We start from the raw sequence: 19,261 nt of genomic DNA on the forward strand, positions 1-19,261 counted from the left end.
GGCGCAGGGTCTTTCGTGAGACTGCAGTCATCTGAAGGCTTGACGGGGGCTGAAGGATCTGTTCCCAATCTTATTCATGTGGCCGTTGGCAGGAAGCGTCAGTCCCTCACCTGGGCCTCTCCATAGTGTTGTCACAACGTGGCAGTGAGTTTCTCCCAGAGTGATCTAAGAAGGAGAAAGCAACCAAGATGGAAGCTGAAACGCCTCGTGTCGCTTAATCCTGGGAGTGACATACCATCACTTTTGCTGCGTTCTATTGGCCACAAAGATGGATCCTAGCTGGGGTGTGGGTGGAGACTTCACAACAGTGTGAATACCAGGGGGCGGGGATCACTGGGGACCTCTTCAGAGGCTGGCTGCCATGGAAGTCTCCGAAAACATTTTGTATTGGTGGGGGTGAAGTTGGGGGGAAGTGTATGCCTTAATATATACGTGTGTTGTTAGACAGGCTAGACTGGTATTATAGTTACCAGACTTTTAGATTTAATAGACCAGTAAAATAAAAAATAACTGGGTAGGGGATACCAAAATTAGTATATTTCAGTGTTTTGTTGTGTGAGAAAGATACAGAAAAAGCTGCCATTGACCACCACCATGGTCATTTCATAAAAACACATTTTAACATAAAAAAGGGAGAAGGACATAATCTCAGAATAAAGTCTAATCCTTTCAATTGAATCATTCAACTTTGTTAAAAACTCGCAAACTTGTCTGTGCTTTTCGCATTTAACTGTGGACTGATGAAAACTTCATCCTAGCTTGGTCAACAAATTGTTATTCAGGAATTACTGAGCTAGACCATAGGATGCTCCAGTAACTTTCAAGATGACTGTGAGGATCATGTAGAAACATAATAGTTCATTCAAAGTAAGTGAAAAAGAAGGACTTGAAATGGTTGACACAGAGATAGCAATTTTATAAAATCATGCTCATGAGCTGGAAGGAAGCCACAGAGCTGGTAAATATTTAATGTATCAGTTTTTGTGATTTTTTTTTTTTTTTTTTTTTTTTTTTTGCCATTGTGTTCCTACTAATATTTAGATGTTGGCCGGTTGCAGTGGCTCACGCCTGTAAACCCAGCACTTTGGGAGGCTGAGGCGGGTGGATCACCTGAGGTTGGGAGTTGGAGACCAGTCCGACCAACAGGGATAAACCCTGTCTCTACTAAAAATACAAAATTAGCCAGGTGTGGTGGCGCATGCCTGTAATCCTAGCTACTCGGGAGGCTGAGGCAGGAGAATTGCTTGAATCTGGGAGACCGAAGTTGCGGTGAGCCGAGATAGCGACGTTGCACTCTAGCCTGGGCAACAAGAGTGAAACTCCATCTCAAAAAATTAAAAAAAAATTTAGATGTTTATTATTTAATTAATGAAATAAAGATAAATAGAGCATTATTGAAGCCTCGTTAAATGTACATAAAAGTAATACAAGGCTCGGCATGAGCTTTTAAAGGACTTTCATAGTTAATACATTTCACAGATGTTTAATATATTTTTTTATTATTTGCATCATTTATGTCAAGTATCCTTTTTCTAAATAATCACCTCTTCACTTTAAATATATGCTTTTCTTAATAACCTAGATGATGTAATTATACATGTTTCTTTTGACATAAGGGTGAAATATCTAACACTATCCATTAGAGATGGGCTTTGGATTGTTAGTTTTTTGCCCTCCAAATTGATGGATTTGTAGAAATATGGTCACATTTTCATTTGGTTCCACTTTTGATCTATGGCATAGTGTTTGCAAGGCTGAAGGCTTGGGTTGGGAAAGGGATCAATTATTATTTTGTTCTGGGATTGACTTGGACCCTACTGGAATCATGCTATCACCTTTTAGGTTGAGAATTAATTTTGAGTAATATTTAGGAAAAAGGGGGAAACTTTCTCTTCAATAAAATCTTATTGCAGATCTTCATAAATTGGTTTAAAACCTATATATTTTTCTTTTGAAAATCCCTTTGGTGGAAACTACTGTTTCTTTCCATACATAAAGTCCAAATGTTATTAACAAGTTATATATATTTAAAAGTAGCATAATTAGTTTTGGAAATTGCACTTTCAGTTTTGATTTTACAGCCAAATTGGTTGACTAAGAAGCTAATTGATGTGCTTTAAGAACCTCTGTGAATTTTGCCAGTTTTCAGTTGGAACGCCTTGTTCACACAAGGCATTTTTAAATGAAAGTAGTGAGCAGTTGATTTTTTGAATCTATGAATAACATTATTTTGGTGTAAGGACAATTCTAGAGTCATTGAGCTGTATATAAATGTGACACTGGAACTCAGCCATCAACACTCTGCCTAATTTTACTTCTTTCCTCTGGGTATAGCTCTCACTGCACTAAGTTCTTCCAACAGTCAGACCATGTTGTGACATGTTGCGTCTAACTGAGCACATTTTTGCTACTCACCGGCATAATTTAGGGTAAATGTTAGATGCCTTTATGCTTGCCTTAGGGTACATTTGTAGGTACAAGCCTAGAAAATTTTGATGGCATTTTGATACCTGCCGTTGGTGCTAGCTAATTTGAGTCTTAATTGGTCATTACAGGTTAGGTGTCTTATGCAGATAACAGATTTTTTTGTTGTTGTTGAGATGGAGTCTTGCTCCGTTGCCCCGGCTGGAGTGCAATGGCACGATCTCGGCTCACAGCAACCTCTGCCTCCCGGGTTCAAGCAATTCTCCTGCCTCAGCCTCCTAAGTAGCTGGGATTACAGGCACCTGCCACCACACCAGGATAATTTTTGTATTTTCAGTAGAGATGGGTTTTTTGCCATGTTGTCTAGTCTGGTCTCAAACTCCTGACTTCAGGTGATCCCCCCACCTCTGCCTCCCAAAAGTGCTGGGATTACAGGCATGAGCCACAGTGCCCGGCCACAGCTAACAGATTTGAATAAGGCTAAGCTTTCTAATGTGAAACTTGAGTGTTTATTTTTTTTTTACAGCCACATGGCAAGGCAGAAAATACTATGACATGAGGTAATGAGTTAACAAATACTTTAATAATAAAATGTGTCTTGTCTTGAAACTGATATTAACTCAGTGTTCTTGCCACAAATTATCTGTGAGCCACCCAAATGGTCCCACCTTTGGCCAGACAAAAACCAGCTACTTTTAAAAGGTAACATCAAAGTCAGGACTTCTAGAGTGAGCCATTTATCTGGGTAATGAGTGCTATCTCTGGAGCCTTAGAAGATGACCTTTTGGCTTTTTGGCACTGATAGACCAAAGAGAAGAGTAACCTTGGAACCTCAGTCTAGAAATTGTCATGCATTGTTCTAATTATAAGCCACAAAATTGCTTAGTCATTTATATATAGAAGAGATCTTGAATAGCAGCTGTCAGCACTTTCTTTTAAAATCAAAGCTTTACAGATAGACTAAGTTCTTATCTGACTTAACCTCACTGATAATTCCCTTTGAAGATTGCTGGGGGTCACCAATGGCTTGTTTGGGATTGATCTAGAAGGCTTGCTGAGTGGATTGTGGGGCTGGCAGCCATTAGCACGGAAAATGACTCAGGCACCTCCCTCCCTGAGACTTGAAGTAACTGTTATCACCAGTTTCTCCTTCTGTGGGACTCAAACCCCCTTCTTTTGGATATTAAACACGTGGGGATAAATAAGCAATCAGTGGGGGCCCCCAAGAGAGCATTTGCTGAAATCTGTAAAATAATTTCTTGGTAAGAGAACACAGACTTGTTGGGCATATTTGTCACACTCTATGCAATTTACATTTTTCTGGCATGTACACCTCAAATGATAATTCCCTTGTGAAAGAAATGTGCGCACCAGCTTCTCTAGACAGCCAATCTTTTGTATCATCTCTACATTTGAACTCATTTAACAAATCAAATGCCTTTGTTAAATCTAATGCAGCAGACAGTTCACATCGCCATAGTCAGCATTTATCTTGCACCACAGTGGAGGAGAGTTGGTAAAGTTTCAGGCTCTGGAGTTAGACTGCTCGGGTCCAAAACCTGGCACCACCACTTGCTAGGTTGGCGATTTAGGCAAATTAGTTAACCTCCCTGGGCTTCATTTTTCTCATCTGTGGCAAAGGAATAATGGTCCTTATTGTTTAGGGTCATTAAAGGAGCACATGGGATGACACATGCAAAGTGCTTAAGAGTCTGGTTCTGAAATAACTACTTAGGGGCCGGGCATGGTGGCTCACGCCTGTAATCCCAGCACTTTGGGAGGCCAAAGTGGGTGGACTGCCTGAGCTCAGGAGTTCCAGACCAGACTGGGCAACCCGGCGAAATCCCATCTCTACTAAAAATACAAAAAATTAGCTGGGCATGGTGGCACATACCTGTAATCCAGCTACTCGGGAGGCTGAAGCAGGAGAACTGCTTGAACCCAGGAGGCAGAGGTTGCCAACACTGAGCTGAGATTGCACCACTGCACTTCAGCCTGGGCGACAGAGTGAGACTCTGTCTCCAAATAAACAAACAAACAAAGTAACTACTTAGTTACTCCCAGGGAAGAACATCGTAACTTTAGTCAGGGCCATGTTTGGTGACCAGAGACAGAAACGTATTCATGTTAGTTTAAGTAAATGAGGATTGTTTTTTTTTTTTTGAGACCGAGTTTTGCTTTTGTCACTCAGGCTGGAGTGCAGTGGTGCCATCTCGGCTCACTGCAACCTCTGCCTCCTGGGTTCAAGTGATTCTCTGCCTCAGCCTCCCGAGTAGCTGGGATTACAGGCAGCAGCCACCATGCCCAGCTAATTTTTGTATTTTTAGTAGAGATGGGGTTTCACCATGTTAGCCAGGCTGGTCTTGAACTCCTGACCTCATGATCCACCTTCCTAGGCCTCCTAAAGTGCTGAGATTATGAGGATTTTTTAAATAGTAAGGCTACATAAGCAATCACATGGACACCCAGTGTCAGCTGGGACCTGTGGGTACCAGAGGTCAATGTCAACAGCCTGTGAGTCTTCTCCTTGCATCTCTGGTGGGTTTATTTGCTTCTCTCTCTATGCTGACTCTATTTGCTTCTATTTTCTGCAGACCAGCTTTCTGGGCTTATCACTGTGCACAGGCCCAGAAATTCTTTCTCCCAAATCTGTGTAAATTAATAGGTCAAGCACTGTCTCTGTCACGTGACTCAGTTACAGTGACCTGTTCCCACAATTCCAGGTGAGAAGTCCAGTAGGCTGGGACCAGAGGAGAGGAGGTCATGCGGTAAATATAGTGGCTCCTTCCAAAGGCTCCGGTGTCTTATGTCTCTAAGAAGGGGGCATAATGGTGGTGGTGGTGGGGAGGAGGCAGGGAGTGTAGGAATAATTGGCAACTCTACGATAATCATGGTGCTGATGTTCAAGGGAGATTAAAGGTGTCTTACTTTGAGTGCCAATTATTTATTTTTTTAAGACATGGTCTCGCTTTGTCACTCAGGCTGGAGTGCAGTGGTGCGATCATGTCTCACTGCAGCCTTGACTTCCTGGCTCAAGCGATCCTCCCACCTTAGCCACCTAAGTGTGCCACCATGCCAGGCTTTAAAAAATTTTTTTTTAGAGACAGGGTCTTCCTATGTTGCTCAGGCTGGTCAAACTCCTGGACTCAAGTGCTCCTCCCACATCGGCCTCCCAAAGTGCTGGGATTACAGGTGTGAGCCACCACACAAGCCCAATTATTTATTTTTAAAAAACTTTTTATTGAAGGATGACATACATATAGAAAAGACGATGTATGGGAAGTGTAAGCTTGATGAATGTGACAAACTGAACACACCTGTGAACCCAGCACCCAGCTCAAGAAACAGCATTATCACTGTCCAGATGGCCCCTTTTTTTCCCCCTTACTTAAGACTCCATAAGAGTGAATTAGTTTTGCCTGTTTTTAAGCTATCAATGGAATCATATACTGTACACATTTTTGTGTGTCTGGATGCTTTTGTTTAACATTGGGAGAGTCAGCAAGATTGTGTATATTTGTAGAACATTCATTCTTATTGGCGTAAAGTATTGTGTGCATGCATACACTATACATATATATACTTTTTTTTTTTTTGAGATGGAGTCTCGCTCTTTTACCCAGGCTAGAGTGGAGTGGCATGATCTTGGCTCACTGCAACCTTGGCCTCCCAGGTTCAAGCGATTCTCGTTTCAGCCTCCCGAGTAGCTGGGATTACAGGCACGTGCCACGACACCTGGCTAATTTTTGTATTTTTTAGTAGAGACGGGGTTTCACCATGTTGATCAGGCTGGTCTCAAACTCCTGACCTCAAGTGATCTACCCGCCTCAGCCTCCCAAAGTGCTGGGATTACAGGTGTGAGCCATTGTGCGGTGTTATATTTTATATTTTGTTTATCTGGTCTACCTCTGATGGACATCTGGGTACTTTTCTGTTTTTGGGTAAATGGTGCTGCTGTGAGCTTTTGTTGATCATGTACACATTGCTGCTAACTACTTTTACCGCCAATGGCTTATACTAGGTATAATGAATTATCTTCCATCATGTGTAACTGAATTGATGGTCACTCATGAATACTTATGAATACCGTTATGCTTTTTATCTGGTGACTTCTTTTTATGTGGTAACTTTCGTGGTGTGAGGGCAGGGCCATGTTTTACACATTTTGCATACATAATAGAATCTTGCATATATTTCTATAGATGCTCAACTATTTGCTGATTGAATGAATGAACAAATGAATGGTGCGTGCCTCCCTCTTTTTTGGGAACAAGCTCTATTTACAGGTGAGGCCCCCAGCTGTGATGTTTGGACCAGGATGACCTGCTGCTTGGCTAAAGCTGATTGATTAAAGGGGTGGACATGTGACCCAAGCTGGGCCAATGATGTCTCTCTTATGGGAGTTTAAAATTTGAAGCTGAAAGGAGAGTGCATGCTGCTGATGCTCAGTCCTTGTGACTGTGCTCCAGACAGAAGACCCACAGGCTCCTGCTGCTGGGTACCAAAGGTTCAATGCATCCTGCTTTTCCTAATTTCTAGATGTAGATAAATATCTACACACATCGCAGGGCTGGGTGCGGCGGCTGACGCCTGTAATCCCAGCACTTTGGGAGACTGAGGTGGGCAGATTGCCTGAGCTCAGGAGTTCAAGATCAGCCTGGGCAACATGGTGAAACCCCATCTCTACTAAAAATAAATTAGCCAGGCATGGTGGTGTGTGCTTGTATTCCCAGCTACTCAGGAGGCTGAGGCACAAGAACTGCTTGAACCCAGAAGGCAGAGATTGCAGTGAGCCGAAATCATGCCACTGCACTCCAGCCTGTGTGACAGAGCCAGACTCTGTCTCCAAAAAAAAAAAAAAATCTACATACATGACTGTTAAAAACAACAATGCAAAACTATTTTGGATTCAGTTTCAAAATACAAAGTAGAGATAATAAGTGCTGTAAAATGTCAAAATATGGAGAGATCAGTAAAGACAGTGAAGACTCACTTCATTGTGCATACTGTTGCCTTGGCTTCCTTCTTGAGGACAGCTGCTGTGAACGTGACCATATTTTCCAAGCCAGGATTTCAGTGTTAAGGGATGGGCCAGGAGGGGAGTTACGGGGATTGGGAATGAGAATGGGATGTAGGTGTGAAACTGTAGAGGATCAATGGTAGAGATCCTACAAGTAAAGGCTTTAAGTCTTGGAAACTGATTGAATGTGAAGGCAAAGAGAGAAGTTGAAAATGATGTCAGGTTTTGAGTTTCTGGGTTAGGAAAGATAAAGGTAACTATTTTAAACAAGGACATTTGAGAAGTGCAAAGTGGGAAGGGATAAAGATGAGTTTGGTTTGGGATATATTAAATTTAAGGCCCTGGTGAGATAGCCAGATGAGCTCAAGAATTAGGAAGATTTGGAGTCCCATGTGTCCTTTGCTCCATGCTGTGTGGTGTTGGACACCTTATTTATTTAGCTTCTTGAAGTCTCAGTTCCCTATCTGGCAGCCAATACCTCCCTGTAAGGATTGAAGTGAGGCAGTGAATAAAAGGGTTTAGCTTATTGCCTGGCAATTAAGTATTCATAAAGTATATATTAATAGGGTGATGACGGCCCTGGGTGGTGGCTCACGCCTGTATCCTAGCACTTTGGGAGGCCAAGACAGGCTGATTGCTTAAGCTCAGGAATTTGAGACCAGCCTGGTCAACATGGTGAAACCCCATCTCTACAAACAAAACAAAACAAAACAAAACTTAGGCTGGGCGTGGTGGCTCATGCCTGTAATCCCAGCACTTTGGGAGGCCAAGGTGGGCGGGTCACTTGAGGTCAGGAGTTCGAGACCAGCCTGGCCAACATGGTGAAACTCCGTCTATACTAAAAATGCAAAAATTAGCTGGGCATGGTAGTGTGTGCCTGTAATCCCATTTACTTGGGAGGCTGGGGCAGGAGAATCACTTGAACCTAGGAGGTGGAGTTTGCAGAGGGTCTAGATCATGCCACTGCACTCCAGCCTGGGCAAAAAGAGTGAGACTCCATCTCAAAACAAAACAAAAACAAAAAACAAAAATTAGGCACGGTGGCAGGGATGTATGGTCCCAGTTACTCCAGAGGCTGAGGTGGGAGGAACACCTGAGCCCAGGGACATCGGAGCTGCAGTGAGCTGTGATTGCACTACTACACTCCAGCATGGGCAACAGAGCAAGATCCTGTCTCCAAAAAATAAATAAAAATAAGGATGATGATGATGATGGGAGGGTGTCCAGAGTGCTACTGGCAGCAGGGCCCCAAGCTCTGCTGTAAAGGACCAGCTTGCAGATGAAGATGATGCAAGGAAATTGGCTGAAATTAGCAAGAAGAGAGTGTGAGGAGGAAAAAAGTAGCCCCAGTCATATCGTTGACAGAGAACACAAGGTAGGAGAAGGAACAGGAGACAGAGAGGGGAGCAGGAGAGTGCAGGCTCACAAGATCAAAGCGGAGGGGGGGTCAGCAGCAGGTGAATATCCCTGTTCCCTAAAGCTTCATAATCTTTTTTTTTCTTCCCTAGACGGAAACTTGCTCTGTTGCCCAGGCTGGAGTGCAGTGGCGCAATCTTGGCTTACTGCAACCTCTGCCTCGTGGGGTCAAGCGATTCTCCTGCCTCAGCCTCCCAAGTAGCTGGGATTATAGGCGTGTGCCACCACGCCTAGCTAATTTTTGTATTTTTGGTAGACAGGGTTTCACCATATTGGCCAGGCTGGTCTCGAACTCCTGACCTCGTGATCCACCTGCCTGGGCCTCCCAAAATGCTGGGATTATAGGCCTGAGCCACTGCGCCTGGCCAGCTTCATCATCTTTAAAAGCAAGTAAGTCAAAGTTAAGGGCAGCAATGTGTTAAGTTACTCCAACGTAAAAGAAGACAGTCCAACAGGTAGCAGGTACCTGCACGTCCTCTCTCGCCAGTGTGGAGATGAACCAAGGCCTGGTAGTTCTTCCGTCTTCTGTGGTATCTCCTCCCACACTGCCAAGCCCCTACCTGCTACCGCCGCGTACCTTTGGAGGAGAGCCAAGTAGAGGAATTGTTAAAAAAAAAAATAGAATTTATGATACCCAGGCAACACTCACTCCATTTTCATTTCCTGCAATGCTTCTGATTTTTAAACTTTGCCTCCTCCTCCTCTCTTGACTTTCCTCAACAAATTGGTAACAGTAAGGGGTTGCGTATGTACACATCTGATGGCGATAAGACTTGGAAAGCGTTTGTTTATAGTAATCAAGAAGAAAGGACAGGAAAAGTGAACAGGAGAGGGGAAAGCAAGAGAAAGAGGATAGGAAAAGGAGGATCCGAGTAGGGACTGGTTTGGGGGTGGAGAGATGAAGAGTGTGCTCTAGAAAACAGGTTGCTATGGGTTTTTAAAGGTTTGTTTTGCAAACGTCATCCTTAGCCCAAGCTGTCCCCCGTGGGCATCAGTCTTCACCGTTTTCTCAGCCTCCTCGCTGGAGCACTGGGCCTGGGCTCCAGCAGGAAGGGCAAGTGGATAAGGCCGGCAGCTGCGAGCCTGTCTCTGGGGTGCAGTTCTTCTAAAGGCAGCCGACCACCCAAGCGCAGGGCCAGAAGCCAGCCTGGGCGGGCTCTACCCGGCTTCTCCAGGCCCTGTGTGTTTGGGGTTCCCTGGCGAGGAAACCCTGAAGTAGAAGCCCTATGTTCTGGGTATTAAAAACATTAAAAAAAAAAAATACATTGAGACAAATTTGATCGTAGCTCATACTGCAGTTACAGGTTTTAAAAGCTGGCTTCTAAGTTAAGCAGGTGACCAGGTAGGGTGCCTGCTCCCATCCCCATCCCCTGTTCCATTATCCAAGAGGTCTTGTCCTGATTTCGCCAAGTGTGGAAACACACAGTTACGTGTTCCTTGGGACTGTGGAAAATGTGCAGTTTGGGGCTCACAGGGGCTGGCTCTTCAGCATTGACACGGTGTCCTCCTTTCCTGTCTTGTTTTGGTGATATCTCACACGACTGGATTAACCTGTTGTTTTTGCAAAGCCCCAGGATTTTCCTAAGCGTCCAAGCCGTCCGGCCTTGTCTTTGTTATGAAATAGTCAAAGGGCTTCAAAACTGCAGGCCGTTGCCGCGCACGGCGCCCGTCCTTGGAGGCCTTTTCTCTGGGGATGGAGTTTTAGATTTCAGGGGTTTGTGACTTGACTTTTCCTGGGCCAGCGCTACTGCGGACGCGGCGGTGGCTCGGGAGTCAGAGCCGGTTCCCGCGCCGCCGGGAGCATCCTCCCTGCCCTCCGCGGTCGCGTCTTCTCAACTGGGCCCGGCGGCCTTTGCAGGACGCGGGTTGCGAGGCTCCGAAGGCGGCCGGCGCGCCCCCCGCACCTCCCACAATCCCCGGCGCCCGGCCTCGCGCCCTGACCCGGGTGTCACCGTGGCGCTGCGGGAGGCCTCGGCGGTCTTCGGACGCGGTCGGGAAAGTGGAGAGCGCGTGCCCGCGTCCGCGCCCCCGCTCGCGAACGCCGGCTTCGGCCATTTCCGGCGCGGCGCCCTTCGGCAAGTTCCGCAGGCTTCTGTCGGAAATGGCTGCCGGCCGGCAGGGGGAGCGGCGGATCCGGCGCGGCCTGGAAGGCGGGCGGCCGGTAGCCCGAGCGGCTTCTGGGACGCTGACTTTCGCGCAGGCAGCGGCAGCGGCGGCGGCAGGTCCCTAAGCTGGAAGCCGGTAGGACTGCTAGCCGCGCGTGAGCCCGAGGAGCGGGGGCCGCGCCCGGAAGGGCTCGTGGGAGGGTGCCGGGGCTGGCCCCGAGCGCTGGGGACGCGGCGGGAGGAACCGGGTCCGCGGTGCCCTGGGGAGGCTGCTGCCCGGCGGCGGGAGGCGTGCAGCCTCCGAGCGGAGTAGGCCTGCCCGACGGCTCAGGGGCCCGGGGAGAGGCCGCCAGGCCCTCGGCCGGCAGCGGGGAAGGCTAACGGGTCCCTGGGCTGGGGCACCCCCTCCCCGCCCCCACACGCCCTCTCTCGCCCCAGTTTGGGCTGCTCGGGACCCGCCTCCACGTCTTTTCTTGCACGCTCGGTTGCAGCTATTGAGCTTCCTCTGCTCCCTAAAGCCCTCCATCCTCTGTGGCTCGCGGCGTTTGTCCGGCTGCTGGCCCGGAGCATCTTCTGTCGGCGGAGGCGCAGCCCCGGACTACCCCCACCCCTTCCCGTGCACACCTTCCCACATCTGCCCCCTGCTTCTACACGCAGTCGCTTGCTGCCCTCCCCGCTGGCTCTTTTTGCCGGGCTCGCCTCCTTTCAGGAGCCACAGTCAGAGGAGCCGCTTCCTGTCCGATGGTCCAAGTGCTGCAGGACCCTGGCTCCTAGGCCCAGCTCCCCTAGAGCCGGCCTCGCGCTGCCCGGGCGGGACCGGACAGGGCTGCGCGGGGCGTGTGTGCGCGGCGGAGCTCCGAGCCCAGCGACGGGGACAGCACCTATTCCGAGCCCCTCGGAGGCGAGGCAGGGCTGCCCGGCTGCTGATGGGTGCTGCTTTCTCTTCCCCACATTGAGCGAGAGGTTCGGCTCCTTTTATTAATAAAATCTGTATGGCTCTCAGAAGACTTAAATTTTGTGGATTTTGCCCCTCCCCCGCCAGCCGCACCACCCCACCCCCGCCCTTCCCTGCAACCTGGATTGTTTTGCTTCCCCTTTTAAAAACTCTAAAAGCTTCATCAAGTCTTCTTGGTTCGACTGCTTTGGTGGAGGAGGAAGCGCAGAACACCACCACATGTCCATTTTTTTCCCCATATGTGATTTACTTAAGAGGCGTCTTTAGCATTTCTTGTCACTTTGTCCTATTCTTTGTCCAATTTAGGTAGCTTCATTTTTACTGGCCGAGCTCCCCGTGTGTTCTTTTGTTTTTAAAGGCATTGTGTGTTGCAGCCATGCAGACTCTGCAGTTTTCTGTATTTTGTTCGCCAGCGAGTCCTGCATTCTGATACAGTGACTGTCTGTGACCTGTGTGCTGGTATAGTAACAGCGGGGCACAGAGTCTGGAGCGAAGCGAAGCCTTTTCAGCGACTTGCTGTTTAGCAGAGGGACTTTTAAATATTTTGTGATGAAAGAACTGTTTTCTTAAACTGTTATTTGGTGTGTTAAAAATACCTTATCCTGTGGGAATTCCCCATTCTTTTGCCCGTGGGGGGCCCGAAGGATCATAAGAACTCACGAGCATGAGAGAATCTAGCTTAACTAAGTGCTTTCTGGAGGAGTTGGAATTGTGGCTCTTCTGACTTCCGGAAACATGTGTTTAATATCCAGATGTGAGGGGCATACCTACCTAAAAAGTGATTGACAGGCATATGTCTGTATCCCTCCACCTCTGGCTTTTCTAGTGGGGGAAAACTCTGTTAATATTTGGTGTGTAGTTGGAATCTTTCAGTGATGAGGCCTCAGAGTTTTGATCTCAGAGTAAAAAGATTTCAAGTGAACAGTTTGGAGAGAAGTAAGTCAGGGGCCAGGCTGAGCATGGGAAATGTATTTTTAGGAGAGAGGGCAAGTCCAGAGGGTGGTTTGAAGCCAGCAGAAGAATGTCTTAGACTAGACAGAGACCGGTTCTTTTCCGCAGGGCCCTAGGCCAGCTGTGGATTGGAGGGTTATGGGTGATGAGGGGGTGCAGGAGTGATGCGGAGACCCTGTCTCAGTTGAGACTGGTGGTCTTCTGGAGGAGGGTGGGAGGGATTCCCTGTTGTAGACTCCGGTGTTAGGAGAAAAAAATGAAGGTCCCACCAGACCTACTCTTGGTAAAGGTTCGAGTGCCTTGGCATGTAGAGTGAGGCAAGGAATATGAAACCAGGACCTTTCATAACGTCTTAAAACTGCCCACTCCATTCACTGGTTATTAAGTTTAGCTCAGAAAACTTCTGTTAACATATTTCTGTTTTATTTTTGTTACCTCTTCATTTCGGCAACTATCATTTCGAAGACTTTCAATGATAGGGCAGTTGACTAAGAGGGAAGAAAGGATTTTTCACTTTAGAGGTTTCATGGAAATAGCATAGCCCAGGCAGAGAGAGTTGATGAGCTCCAGAGGGACAGAGGTGGGCTCACCTGTAAGCTTCATCTTTTCTTTTCTTGGCGGAATCAGTTGCACAGTCCTTTTAAATTTTCAATCATTCAGACCTCTTGGGTGATGTTACTAGGGAGAAGAGAAGCAGGGTTTTAAAAACCTGTGATCTTGAAAATAGAAGAGGAATGTGGAGACTCATTACTAACATACTTCCCTCTCCCACACTTAGGCCATAAAGTGCAGTGTAGGATACTACTCACACCCAAATGACCCATTAAAAGTCTAGAAGTGGAGCCATAGGAAGATGAACTGTAGAGTCTGTTGGAGAGTGAAAGCATCATATACCTAATATATAAGAATGCTTACTATACGCAGCCATACAAACGGAATCCATAACGGAATGAGCAAAGCTGTATTCCAGTGAACCTTTATCTACAAAAGCAGGCAGCTGCCACTTGCGGGTGCCTGCCTTAGAGCGCCACCCCTCACACACATGCCTTTTCTTTGGTATATTCCTTCATTTGGCTGTATCCAGTACCTTTTGGACTGGTCAATAACATTAATGGTTAACGTCCTGGATGTTTGCTTTGTTGACTGCTTTCCCTTTCAAACCTCTTCTCCAACTTGCTTTTACATGTTTTTTCAGCAATTTTGATGTACTCTTTCCAGCATGGCTTCCTTTCTTTGTTTTTCTTTTCTTTTTTCTTTGAGACAGAGTCTCGCTTTTTTCGTCCAGGCTGGAGTGCAATGGCATGATCTCAGCTGACTGGAAACTTCCGCATCCCAGGTTCAAGTAATTATCCTGCCTCAACCTCCCGAGTAGCTAACATTACAGGTGCGCGCCACCACACCTGGGTAATTTTGTATTTTCAGTAGAGATGGGGTTTCACCATGTTGGCCAGGCTGGTCTTGAACTTCCACCTACCTTGGCTTCCCAAAGTGCTGGGATTATAGGCGTGAGCTGCAGCATCCGGCTTCCTTTGTTTCTGAAATAGAGCTGTAAAATATAAAAAGCACAGTGGCTTCAAATGCAGAAAATAGTTGATGGGATCCCAAATTATTAATGGAGTCTGTGGAAAATTAAGAGGGGCCTTAAAGGAAAGCCTTATGCTTGAAATCTTGGAGGTGAAACGAGAAGGAGGTCTTGGAAATGGCCTTGCTGCCTTGAGTAGATAGGGTGGTGAAATTTTCCCCACAGTAAAACATGTTTTTGTGCTTTCTGGGAGCAAGACAATTGTCAGTCACTGAGGGCCTAGAGTCTAAAAGGATCTTTGAGGTCATCTGGTCTAACCCCTTAATTTATGAGTTAACAAAGGATAAGGAGCTTGTGAGTCAAGAAGGAGGAACTGGGAAGTTAGGGGACCTGATGAATCAGAAAGATGGTAATGATGATGGGATGGTAAAGCGTCTCAAGCTGAATTCACCCACGAAGGGTGAAGGAGGATGCCCGAGTCATAAGCTGATTTAAGGCTGGGCACGGTGGCTCACAACTGTAATCCCAGCACTCACCTTGAGTCCAGGAGTTCAGGACAAGCTTGAGCAACATCATAGTAAGACTCCGTCTCTTAAAAAAAAAAAAAAAACCAAAAACTGATTTATGCATGACTTAGCAAACTTGCCTCACTTTCTGTGTCTCATTCAGGGAGGCCCAGGGCACTAACGACATCAGTTGTATGCCTCCACAGCATAAAATAAAAATCATGTGTTTTGGAGAAGCGGAAAGCATTAGAGAGATTAGTTTATACTCTAGGCACTTGTATTCTAAGTTGACTGTTCTGAGAATAAGTTAGCAAAATCCATCTGAAGACCGTATTTAAAAACCTTGTTTCTACATCTCTACCCAGCCCTTATGAAAATGATGCATCTCATTTTAGGAGGGAGAGTGAGAAAGATAGGAAGAATGCAGAAATGACCTATAATTTCACAATCTAGAAGTGCCTCTGTTGGTGTTTTTGCTTCTGTTTTTCTATTCAGAAATATATACATATGCATTTTAAACTTGTTATACGGCGTATATGGCTTTGAATCTGTATTTTTCCGGTTAACATTATATTGTGAACATCTTTTCTTTTTATTTAAAACCATTGAAAAGCTTCCTAATGGTATGATAGTCATATCAGTGACAGTCACACATTGTTTAACCTTGCTCCTAGTCCTGGACATTTAATTTATATATTTTATATAGATGATAAAGAATAATGAGGTGATTGCATCTTTATATACAAATCTTGCTCACTTAAAATACATTCCTAGAAAGTGAAATTGCTGAATCTGAGATAAGAAAATTTTGAAGGTTTTTTTCTTACAAATGGCAAATTACTTTTCAGTTTACCTTTTTACTGACACAAGAGTACCTGCCACATTGTGGCAGCCAGCATAGTTCAGAGTTGTACTGTACTTTAATCACTTTATTTTAATGTTTTAGTACGAACATTTTGGAAGTTAACTCTTTTTTCTCACTCATGATTCTTTAAGAATAATTTCTGGGATAGAATTACAGGGAAAGAGGACAGGCACAGTTTCACTGTTTCTATTACTGCCAAATTGTGCTCCAGAAAGGTGTGCCAACTTGCAATCCCAGCAGCCAAGTGTGGGAATGTTTACCCTGGATCCTGCTTAGCACCAGATATTATAATTTTACAATTCTTTGATGATTTATTAGTGGAAAATACCACAGTATCTTGTTTGAAATGTGCATTTCTTTGATTGCTAGGAAGGTTAAATATATAAACATGTTTATCACTTGAACCCTTTTTTGTGTAATTTCTTGTTTATATCCGTTGACCACTGTTGATTGCCTTTTTAAAATTCTGTCATATTGCGCAGGCTTCCCAGTTTTTAATCAAATTTAAGCTTTTTTTTCCCTTCTGAATACTTAGAATCCTTTGATTCTTATAGAGTCAAACCTGTTGAACATTTCTGGATTTTAATTCTGCTTGGATTCCTGGAAAAGTGGCTACGCTTAACTTGAGATGAAATTACACTTATGTTTTCCTTTTCTTGTTACAGTTCATTTATTATAATTAACTCTTGAATGCATCTGGAACTTATTTTTGGATTTGGTTTGTCATGTAGTAATCTGACTTTATTTTTTTTTTCCAAATAGATCTGTCACATTATTTATTGAAAAATGTAGTGAGGTGTTTTTTAAAAAAGATTGCAACAAGGTAATATTTTTAATTACAAAAGTAATACATATTGATTGTAAAATGAATTAAGACAAAATGAATCCTCTAAGTAAACAAATGGTAGATAAGTGAGAAGCAGTATACAGGGCTGTAGGTCATACAGACCTGGATTTGTAACTTGGTTGCTGTATTGCGTTGAACAAATTTCCTAGCCTCAGTGATATGCCACTGCTTCATCGGTGAAGTGGGAAAGACAGTAATCCCATGTGGCTGATGAAATGAGATAATATGTGTGAAGTGTGTTATCTAGAGTACTGTGCCTAGCACACTGTAAATATAAATCAGTAGCAATTATGATAAAGCCCTCTTCTCCCCATCTTCCAAGGGCGTGTGGTGCATTGTAGTGTGGACTTTCTGCATTAGCTAAGGGATAGTGCTGTTTGTCTTCTTCAGCTGTCTACAGTTACATTGATTCGGCTGCCATCAATCTGAATCTCCATTACTATCAGTTCTTCATTAGACCAGTGGTTTTGGAGTTAGGGTTGTGTGCTCTGCATTAAAATCACCTGGGAACTTTGTCAAACTGCAGGAGTTTGGCCCCCACACCTAGGAATTCCGATTTAGTTAAAGTAGCTTGGGCCCCGGTTTATTATTTGAAAAAATTCTTAAGTGGTGAATCTGATTTTTACACCTAGTTAAACTTGACTGGTAAGACAATACGATTTGGATTTGTGGGACATTAGCAAACTGGTGGGAAGGGAAACAGGTAAGGCAATGGCATAATTTTCAAATTGAGGACTTACCCAGCGAGTTGAGACTTCTGGGCTCAGGTTTGTTGCCAAATAAACAGATGACTTGGGGTAATCAATAGCCTCATTTTCCTTTTTAGTATCTATATATTGAGCAGCGGAAGGAATGCTCACCACTTATTGATGAGTTCCTTTTGTATTTTGTGATTTGTCTGCTAGTGGCATTTGTGGAACACCTTGGGATTTAGAAATCTGCTCTTAAACCCAAAGAATAACTTGTTTTCCCTTTCTAACAGCCATAAGGGTGGCTCAAACTCCGGTTCTCTGTTTGCGTCATAATCTTCACTCTCGAGTCAGTAGGTCAAGGCACAACCAGTTTTTCACACTTCATTTTGTTTTTTAATTGCTGAGGATGTTCTATTTCGCTTTTTTCATCCAGGCTAAATTATCCAGTAAGAAACCACTGTGGTCGTTGGATTGTGAAAACATAGAGCCTTGGTCTCCTGTAACTTGGGAAGTGTCTATATGTAGTTCTTACAGCTTACTCTTTATCTACAATTAGCTTCCCTGGGAAGTGCCTTTTTTTTAAACAGAAGACAAATCAGTGATCGCGTTGGGAAATGTGTTTTAGTGCTTATTAACATACTTCCAGACTTCACGAACTAGGTACTGTCTTGCCTTGACAGGCTGTTTGTCATGCCTGTACTTAGTAAGGAAATCAGGAAATGATGTTTTTTTGGGTTGTTAGTACTTAAAAACAAAACAATCCTCTGAAATACTGCTTTCAACGACCTCACTGAAATGGTTTCCTGTGGAGAACTCTCTTTACCTAATTGGAAGGGCTCCTGGTGATGACAGCAATGGCAGCAACATGCAGACAGCTCTGTAGAACCCGCACCTGGGTTGTCATGGAGTTCTGCCACTTGATGGGCCCATTTTGACCTAAATGAAAAAGAGAAAATGGTACTATAAGCACAGATATACAGGTGGGTCAAAGGCACACTGGCAAACATATTTTGCTCTAAGTCTGCTATTCTCTTTAGCAGGTAGATACTTTGAATATAGTGTTGACTTTCGGTTTTGGAGGAATATTATGTGTTTCAATTGTAATTATTATTCATGGTTACAGTGGAGTAGCAGTGATATGGAGAATGTAAAAATACACATGATAGGCATGTGTGTGTGCCTGCTTGCATTGTTACTTGTATTAATATAGACAGTGTAACATAATTAAGGCATTAAAGGTATGAGCCTTACAGTCAGCTTGCTTTGGTTTGAATTCAAGTTTCACCACGTAACAAGGGTGACTTATGGCTAATTAGCCTCTGTGCTTTGGTTTCCTCATGTACAGAACAGGAATAACAGTAAATCCACTTCACGAGATTGTTGTGAGGATTAAGTGAGTGTGTTGAGGAATATGTGGTAGTAGGTTTAACCCGGCATATAGTGAGCATTCAGTACCTGTTAGCTATTATCATAATTATTGAAGATATTAGAGGCCATTGAAGGTTTCACTGGGAACATCTGGAAAGCGTCTAGCCTCTCTGTTTCTCGCCCTGTTCTCCCTTCATACCTTCCACACGGAAGGCATAACAGCCAGATGGAGCAGTGACTCCATTCTTCCCCGTTGCGCCTCCTGTCTCTCCAGGTGAGTGTTTTAGTGTAGTTTAACTTTTTTTCTTTCTGTCAGAGCTGCATTGTAGTCTGATAATTTTCTGCGCATAAAATTATACAGTTTTATTAAAAGACGCGAAAGAAGACCTAAATAGAGACATATCCCAGATCCGAGATGGGAAGTTTCAATATCAGTGTTTTTGTTTTACGAGGAGAAAAGTCAAGTCCGTAGGATGGTTGTTATATCAACAAACTCTTGAAAGCAAGGCCGTGAGTAATGTTCCTGCTGATAATCGCAGTTTGCTGTTGAGATAAGGGATGCGAGAGGAGGAGGGCTCTGGTACTTGGAG

General features: G+C 44.7%; 1 protein-coding gene across 4 annotated transcripts in view; it reads left to right on the plus strand.

The window, feature by feature from the left end:
* Nucleotides 1-19,261, plus strand: part of EXTL3 (exostosin like glycosyltransferase 3) — a 132,715-nt gene that overhangs the window by 69,440 nt on the left and 44,014 nt on the right. The window contains exon 1 of one of the 4 annotated variants that reach the window (XM_003902601.4): nt 10,943-11,101. The exons of 2 other annotated variants lie outside the window; for them this stretch is intronic. The gene's annotated coding sequence lies outside the window, so the exon portion shown is untranslated. Of the gene's footprint in view, nt 1-10,942; nt 11,102-16,557; nt 18,946-19,261 lie in introns of those variants that run through there. One more of the 4 variants, XM_031669930.1, reaches the window with a different exon arrangement.

This window comes from Papio anubis, chromosome 8, assembly GCF_008728515.1.
Source record: "Papio anubis isolate 15944 chromosome 8, Panubis1.0, whole genome shotgun sequence".
Classification (NCBI taxonomy): domain Eukaryota; kingdom Metazoa; phylum Chordata; class Mammalia; order Primates; family Cercopithecidae; genus Papio; species Papio anubis.